This window comes from Montipora capricornis, chromosome 6 (assembly GCF_036669925.1).
Source record: "Montipora capricornis isolate CH-2021 chromosome 6, ASM3666992v2, whole genome shotgun sequence".
In the NCBI taxonomy this organism is placed as follows: domain Eukaryota; kingdom Metazoa; phylum Cnidaria; class Anthozoa; order Scleractinia; family Acroporidae; genus Montipora; species Montipora capricornis.
Window position 1 is genome coordinate 71631548 of NC_090888.1, and position 7500 is coordinate 71639047.

Genomic DNA, 7500 nt, shown 5'->3' on the forward strand with positions numbered 1-7500 from the left:
TCTGCTCTACGAAAGGTGCTCTCTCGGTGTTTAATGCAACCGCACTAAAGTCCTTTTAATTTTCACGCTATTCACTATGTAAATATTATCATGATTAGTTTATCATGAAGTATCCAATTATGATAAATGCTGCACACTTGAGATCTCCGTCCTTTTCACTTAACGCAAAAGGTACATAGCTGCGCATGCCACCATCAGGAGGACGCTGACTACGGGCGCTGAGCCACCATTGCCCACGGGCGCTGAACCACCATTGGAGAGATCACCATTGACCACGGGCGCTGAACCATCATTGCAGAGATCTGTGTCGCAACAATCTAGTTTGCATTTTCCACCAGCATCATTGCAGGGTTTTAATAGTGTTTCGGAAGTATCGCAGTATGACTTGGGTTGACATGATTTGATGAAACTCTTGGTTTCAACAGTAGCGATCGTGAAATTCGTGGTTAACGTCCCACACCGATCAAGGGTGGAAGAAACACAGTCTGTCTCCTTTTGATTCTTCTCGCATTCCTCCAGACTTGTGGTACTGGTACAGGTGTAGCACTTGAGCCCAGAAGCTGCAATGAAAAAAAAAAAAAAACTTGTCAGAAACCACTTTCCACAGCCCTGAAAGCTGTCGGAACTGAGCTAATAAGACGGCGTTGTATGTTTGCCCAAAGCAGCCGCACCTGAGGAGACTATTAAGTCTAAATGTTCTCGAGTGAAAAGACAGTTTTAGTGCCAGAAACTATTCTTAACTGTTTTGGGCTACGCACTGTTATTTTCAAAGAGTTAATTTCACTCTAGTGCTGGAGTGGCCCAGCGGCCCGGCGGCCCGAAGGCCCAGCGGCCCGCGGCCCACGGCCCGCGACGGCCCGGCGGCCCGGCGGCCCGGAGGCCCGGTAGTTTTTCTATCCAGCGGTAAATCCACGCGCATGCACAGATCTGCATCGGGTTTGGGCGTTCAAAATGGACAAAGGTGAGTTTGAATTCGTTTACCATTTTAATGATTTGAATCCTTGTTTCTGTTTGTTGTTGTAAACAGACGAAAACAACAGAGAATGACAACATTTTTCACTTAGCAACATGCGACGAAAGAAAGGATCGAAAAGGATTGAAATGATTATTAAAATGGTAAACGAATTCAAACTCACCGTCTTTCATTTGCGCGCCAAAACCGATGCAAATCTGAGCATGCGCGCGGATTTACCGCTGGGTAGAAAAACTACCGGGCCTCCGGGCCTTCGGGCCGCCGGGCCGTCGCGGGCCGTGGGCCGCGGGCCGCTGGGCCTTCGGGCCGCCAGGCCGCTGGGCCGTGGTGGGCCGTGGGCCGCGGGCCGCTGGGTCGCGGGCCTGCTTTTAGCAAAACCCCTTTGCTAGAGTAAATTTTACTCTCCCTACAGAGTAATATAATATGCTGGAGTTAATTTTACTCCTATTTATCGGGATATTGAGTAAAGTCTACTCCACTTACTTTCTGACAAAAAAAGTAGAAGAGCATTTTACTCCTATGTATTTTTGTAGAGTAAATTTAAGTTTATCCAGTCTAAGATGTGGAATTGGGGTTGTTTTCTTTTTTTGAAATTCACCGATCAATTCTTTGTTTTCAAGGAGTTGGAGTGAAAAAGTGGAGTAAAACTAAACGCAGTAAAATGTACGCCTCTTATTTAGTACTCCACTAATTAAGAGTAAAGTATACTCCCCTCTAAGTCAACAGTTTTACAGGATTAAAATCCTGTTAATGAAGGCCGGTATCTTTCTACATTTTACTGAGGGTTAATACGATGATGCCGCTCTGAATCTTGCTGGTTTTTTCGTTTTTAATTGGACGACGGGGTAACTTGAAGAAAGATCGTTATCCCCCGCCATCTTGGATAACACACTAGAGAGCAGACTGGAAACTAGTGAGCCGTCGTGGTCAGGAGTCACCGGTGCATGATTTCGGCGGGTCTTTCGGCGGTTTTACTCAAGTTTGAATCAACGATCACAATTTGTGCTGGCGAGTTTTTCGTTTGTTACTCTTTAAATGCTGATCCAAAGCAAGGAAATGCTTACAAAAAGTCAAGCAAAAAGGTAAGCGTTAACTGAACTATGAGCAGATAATATTTGATGCCTTAGGCCCGATTCAGACACTGCGTACTTTTCATGAGCCGAACTTAATTCCAGTTCGACCGACACAAATTAACCAAAAGTACGCCTGTTGATTCAGAAGTTGAACTTAACAGCAGTTCCAAAGCCATTAGCAAGAAAGCCAATTGATTTTGGCAGCGATTTTTATGTAGAAGGCAAAACATGGTTTATGCATGATCATGAAGTTCGGCACATGAAACGTTCGATATCTGAAATCAAAGCCGATCCACGGCCATGCTAAAGCCGAATTCCCGTCTAGGCCAGGCGAAAAGAACTCCTGAGCCATTCCAAATTAAAATAGCCGTTCTTAATTGATTCAAACGTCGAACTTTTCATGTATTTAGTTCGGCTCATAAAAAGTATGGCGTCTGAATCGGGCCTTATTGTCTTCAAAAATGACACTTTAATGTAAGCTTATGTAGAATTCAAACCTTTTACATGCACCGTCAAGTCCCAAATTTGTCAGGCAAGGATATTTAATTTGGCTCAAGTGCTTTAACAAAATGGTATGTATTTCACAAGAGTAATTTGAAGCTTTAGATCAAATGGTTAAGCAATGATTTGGTGTTAGAGTGCTCTCACCGCAAATTACATGATGACAGAAAGCAGAAAGCTTCAGCTGTCATTTAAACTATTGTACTCAATGCAAATAGTATGTTAATGCCTGCATGAGATTGTTATTATTGGCGTTTAAAGAAAAGAGAGCCAAAGTTTGATGAGTCTGCTTTTCAAACACTTACATTATAACAGAAGTGACAGTGTCTGACACTTGCAGAGTGCAGACCCCAAACTAACCGTAACTCACAGTTACATGTATTGAAAGCTAAACGTTTTATTTAAAATGGGTGTTTAAAATCGCTATTTGTAGGCAGTCTGCAGTTGTCATACACCTTAGAAATGATCAGCTTTATTATTACCAGCATTTTTTTTTGAGAAAATGTGATATTGAGTGTTCTTATCTGGATGAAATTCTTATGACATCTTTTATCTGTAAGTAGCAGTAATAATTTTTGTTTGGAATGTGACTGAGATTATGAATTATTTTTTCCAAGAAAATTGAGACTTTTCACTATATTATTTGTTGATTAACAGTTCAAATTGGAGGTGGGTACAGCTGGGAATTGGTTCATTAAAAGATTGCTGGGACATTTGGGTAGAGAGTTGGTTACAGAAAGTGCTGAGGCAAGCCAAGAAGATGCCTTCTTCTTGCAACATACAGTACATACCACTACATGTATCATCTATGGAAGAGGAGTTGGAGGAAACCACAAATAAAAGAAAAGGTTGGTGCCATGAAAAAATTCCTTTGAGGCATGTTTCTTCATAAAAGCTGTAATACAGTCAAACAGCTGAAAGTCTGAAAGACTTAGAAGCTGATTATGGCTTTTAAACAAGTGATGCATATATACAGTACTGTATATTTACAAATAACTCACATAAATTACACTTTAACAACTAATTCTTGACAGTCACTGCAATAAAATTTAATTATAAAGCATTGTCTGAGTTATAGGCCTGTGTACGTATAGACTAATAATGCCTAGCGATTAGCGGAAGATGATGCTGCAGTTTTATTTATCCATTGTCTCACCCAAGATCTGCTTTCAGTTTAAAATATGAAATATTGTTATATGAGATAACTCTAAATACCTCATCACAAATAATTTTTTTTTTGGAAAAGTGTGGAAGACAAAGAAAGCATCTGGCAATATATTTTCAAGATTTGTTCCATGATGCCCAGGATAGATGCAGAAAACCGGTTAAAAGGTGGGACAGATACTCTTATTGTCCTTTCAGTGAGTCTTGTGTCGGATGGGATTCAAAGATTCACATTGACTAATATGGAAACCTCCTGGAGTCTGTATGTATGTGAATTCACCTTTAGCCTAAAAACACTAGTAGCATATCTGTTGCAACAGGAACCAGAAAGGAGTGATTACGACTCATGAAAGAATGATAAATGCCTGCATTCTTTCCGACCAAATATATTAGAGGGATAGCTTAAGTGCCTTATTGCTAATATCTAACTTTCCAACTTCTTTCAACTGATTTTGGCGGGTTAGAACTTAATGCACTTTCTCCCCTCGATATCTGAACACATGTCATACACACACTTTTGACCTAATACCGACGCTTTCGAAGTATTTTTCTAAATGAAGGCTTTGAGGCCATTTCATACAATACACTGTACTCATTTCACTTTCCAATAAACTGCACCCATGAGTTTAAATATCTTGCCTAGAATAGCTATACTAATTCTGAGCGACTATCTAAACGCGTAAAATAAAAATATTGTTGTTGTATCAACTAGGCTTGCTCTCCAAACGAGTGGGTGTCAACATGTTCACTAAAATGGAACCTTAGTTTAAAAGCAATTAACATGGGTTTTCTCGAACTATTCATTTGTTTCTTAGTAAGCAGATGAATTATTGAGAAGTTAGGTTAACACTCAGTTTTAATACTGAAACTTTCTGAAAGAGGAAAGCACGGATTGACTATTGCAAACCCTCATGATTGGAAGGACGAAACTGAACATACAGAAAGACGAAAGCATGTGAAGCTACCTTGGTCAAAGTTTTAATGCTTATAAGAAAGCAGTGGTTCGCTTTCAGTCAACAACAAATGTTAGTGAGGAGACTGTGAAATGTTGAAGAGCTCGACTATGATCGAGATTCAAAATTTCGACATTGATTACTCCTCCTGTGAGTGTCTAAGCTTAATTTCCTTTATGAAAAATACTTTTAAAAACTTGAAAATCGGTAACTTACCGAAAGAGAAGCAAAAGACAAAAGCCAAGGCAAACAGCGTTTTCATCTTGTAGTTCGGTCGTTGGGAACCTTCAAAACTGACGAGTGATCAAGTTGGTATGCCGTACCTCAGAGTTGTGAAACCCGGGACTCAAAGAGACAGGCTTATAGGCTCCAAGCTGCCAAGCGTGCTGTCGAATATTGGCCCAAGTGATGGCCATTCAATGTCAAAAAAGAGAAAAGTGAGTGGCAGTTATCAAGTGCGAACCAATGAACAACTAATGTGGTTTTGCTCGACAGCATGACTCAGGAAATGTCCACTTTTTGCGTATTGATCGAGCAAGCTCAAGTGACCCGCCCAATTATGAAGTAGTACTATTGTACGTGATTAAGAAAATAACACAAACAGCTGTGATAAATATTGTATTCCAACGCATTTTTATAAAACTTGACATTTCGTATGCTAGTCAACACACATTTTCAAAAGTGACCGTTACAATTTTTTGAAAACTATATAAATATCGTAAACATTAGGGGTCTGGAACCTAGACTAAGAAAAATGATCTGCACCAGTACGTGTCTAGACATAATGAGGAGTAATAGCTAAAATAGCAATAACTTCTCACTACTAATATTGACATTAAGGGAAGGCTTTAGCTCTTGAATGAACAAAGTCTCTTTAATTTTGCAGTGAATACTCAGTGAAATCTCTTTAATTTGCAGTGAATGCGTTGGAATACAATGTTTATCACCCCTGTTTGTGTTATTTTCTTAATCAAGCTACGATGGCCTAAGAAGGAGAGTGTATACTATTGTACGTGCTGATGCTTTTCAATGATAAGGCCTTGCTGACCTTAAAATACCAATGTATGAACGTCAAAAGGAAGCTACGTGCATCCGACACCTTAATTAGGTGCTCATAGTTCCTGAGTAGGAAGTGCATCGATCTGACACATTAATTAGGTGCTCATACATGTAGTTCCTGTGTAGTTTGCACTAATACTGGTGCTATGAATCAAGTGAGGTAAAATATTGCACGATCCTTGATAAATATGGTGCCTGCTAACTAAAAATTTACTCACTTGACTTAAAGTACACCTAAACTCTGATACTTTTCATCTATAATATTAATCTCCCCACCAACAGCAAACACGTTTTACCATTCTTACCACTGTGTGAAATAGCTAATTTCATGGAAGTTACGGAGCCATGGCCCTTCGCGTCACTCCGAAAATCGGACAACGAAACGTCAGGTGTCATAGAACATGACGTGTACGAGTGTGTATGGCGCACCATCTGTAGCAAAATTACGTTTCGATTGCGCCATATGGCGTGTCATGGGATGCTAGAACTTTGTTTCGATGCTCATCGTAAACCAAGACTTTTGTCTTCTACTCTGTCACAAACAAGCAAAAAGATTTGGAAACGGAAGCTTCACTTGTGAGCTTTTTTTAGGGATGCGAGAAGGCACGGTGGGAAGCATAATACAAGAGGAGTGTGTTAGCACTTCTATGCGGACCGCGGAAACGCAAATAAATAACGCATCTTTACGCCTTATTTTACGGAATAGGTAAAGGCATACGCACTTTTACGCCCATAAGTTTTTCTGCTAATTTAACATAGAAGAATCGCAACAAGCAGCTTAAATGACAAGATCGCAGGAATGCCTTTCACCAACTTTTGGGTCTATTCGTATTTCATATAGGCTCGATTTGCGCCACTCACCCGAGTTCGGGTATCCTCCTCGAGAAGACACGGCTGTACGCATGAGCAATAGATTGTGTCGGTGACATAAATTCAAATATAGTTTATGCGAAGTTAATAGTTTGCAGGGAAATGGCATTACACATTCCAAAACATTGATTTTAACAAAACAGTAATTACAAAACAATGCTTAAACAATGCTCTGTGCGAAGTTTCCAGATGATACTATAATAACTTAAGTTTGTGGTTAAATGATCAATGTGATTCAATTCGCGAATCATCAACAAAATCTTCGGTCGCTTCAGTTCTCAGTCGACCTCATCAGCCCCCTCGTTCTGCTATCAATAAACTCAGCAGTAATTTCAATTAATCTTGAGAAATTTTACTTGCTCTTACATTAGCGAAGTCTGGCGAGTCTGGATTTGAAAGCCCTATTTAAACCTTGGCGCCAACTGGAAAACTAGTGAAGTTTCGAAACTCAGGCGGTAGAAAACGACACAATCCCCATTCTCCAGATTCTCGAACACTTTCCGTTGTCGAAATCTTGGATGTTTCCCACCTTAAAATCACTGTAAAGCTGGAATACGGAGGGTCAAAGAATACCTTCGCAGCCACAATCTAATTTATGCCTGACCGATTAGTGCAGCCGACTTTCTGATTGGCGGATATTAACAGCGGCTCAACACCTCAAGCGAACCTCATGTAATGAATCTTTATGGTATATTTAATTCATTTTCTGGTGAATGATCTCTTTACAATTTTCCATACGAATTACCACTTCACTCGACCGTTTCAGGCCTTAAGCACGGTTGAAATCTAAAACTCAATACTCAACTTGACACTCGAAGCGATCCGACGATCGATCAAAACTCAGACTATAAGTCCTTCTTTTACATGTGACTTTCTTCCCGCCACACGTAATGTATGCTTATTTATG